Genomic DNA, 1,719 nt, shown 5'->3' on the forward strand with positions numbered 1-1,719 from the left:
AAAATAAAGGCCCTATCTCCAAATACAGTCACGTCCTGTGATACAGGGGTGAAGACTTCAACATGAATTTTGGGAGACACAAGTCAGCCCATAATACAAGGTAATTTCACACAGTGACAAAGAGCACACGTCACAAGGAAACAAAGTGATTGCATGGCAACAGTCGGGACTCTTCAGACTGGATGGTCTCAGACACCTCATGGACACGTGACTTGGGCTGAGACCTGACTGACAGGCACTGCCAGGGGCAGGATCTCTGGTGGTTACAGACCCGGCAGTGGGGGCTGGAAACACAAAGCCTCCAAGTTGGGAACAGGCTTATAAATTCAAGGACCAGCAAGAAGGCCAATGTGTTGAAGCAAAAGAAACAAAAGGGAGAGTGAGGGTGATAATATTCGAAAGTTAGGGAGGGGCAGGTCATATAGGGCCTGCATCCCAGGGTGAGGAGAGCAAGTTTTAGGGTAAGAGTAATGGGAAGAGTTTCAGGAATCTAAGCAGGGAGCAGCACAATCTGATCTGTTGTCATCTCTAATGAGAGAGAAATCATGCCCAACCTGACCATGGCGGAAAAAACCGCTCCAGTTTCGAATGGGTCAGTGGTGTCTTGCAGGGGTGTGGTGGACAGCACACGACAGGCAGGGTCATGAGCACCCAGCCGCTGAAAGAAATAAAGGACTAAGCGCTACTGAGGATTCAAACCATAGGCAATAAACTAAGCCTGGAGACAGAAAGAGAGGGAGAAGCTTCTGCTGTAAAGATGCTGAGACCTGAGAAAAGCCTCCAGGTTTCTTCAAGGAATGCAGCTTGACAAAATACAACAGATTGGCAATCATCAGCCAGTGGAGACCCTTAGGGAGAGGGCACACTTCCTCACTGAATATAGTGTTTTGTTGTTACTGTTAGCACCTTTCTTTGTGCGGTTTGAAGGCGGCTCATGGGCGGTAAATTGATGGACGATCACAATTTCCAAAACACCTCTCCGGAGGAGGCGTGCATCCAACGGCAACTTGCTGTTTGCAGGTTTTGTCATTTCTGAGTGAGTCTGCCTGCTTTAGCATAGCACTGCCTGGCACAGGAAGGTGAGGTGAAGAAGAGTAGAAACTGCTTAGGACCTCCCTACAGTGTGCCAAGCATCTGGCTTATGTGCAGAACTATCTGATCAAGCCATCCCCTAACAGGTAGATACATTGGATTCTTGTTATTCACAGTAGGGATGGCCTATAAGATCTTTATGAACCATTGGTTCTATGAGAAATACAGAGTTAGAGTCCTGCAACCCTCTAGTCAAAACATGTTTATCAACGGATCAATATATGACCTTGTTTTACCCACACTTCTGTTTAAAGACATTTTAATATATGTTGTTAATTCATTAACATTGAACTCATACCCAAAAGCGCCGTACCACTGACCTGAATAAAGTTGTATGAACTGATTGTTAAATACGCTGAAATTTTGCCAGCTGGTTATTAAACTAACATTATTAAAAATTATGTAAACTTAGGATTTTAAATTGTATTTTAAAATACAGGGAATACTCAAAAATATCTCTAATTATTTTCCTATGTTTTATTACCATGCATGCTCATATATGATACACTGTATAATGGTATGTCACTGTACATTTCTTCCTAATTCTGTATTTAGTGACTTTACACTGGTAGCTTGCAATCAGGGTTTTATTTATGTATTTACTTATTTGGGTAAGCCAGTTATAAA

This window comes from Leopardus geoffroyi, chromosome C1, assembly GCF_018350155.1.
Source record: "Leopardus geoffroyi isolate Oge1 chromosome C1, O.geoffroyi_Oge1_pat1.0, whole genome shotgun sequence".
Lineage (NCBI taxonomy): Eukaryota > Metazoa > Chordata > Mammalia > Carnivora > Felidae > Leopardus > Leopardus geoffroyi.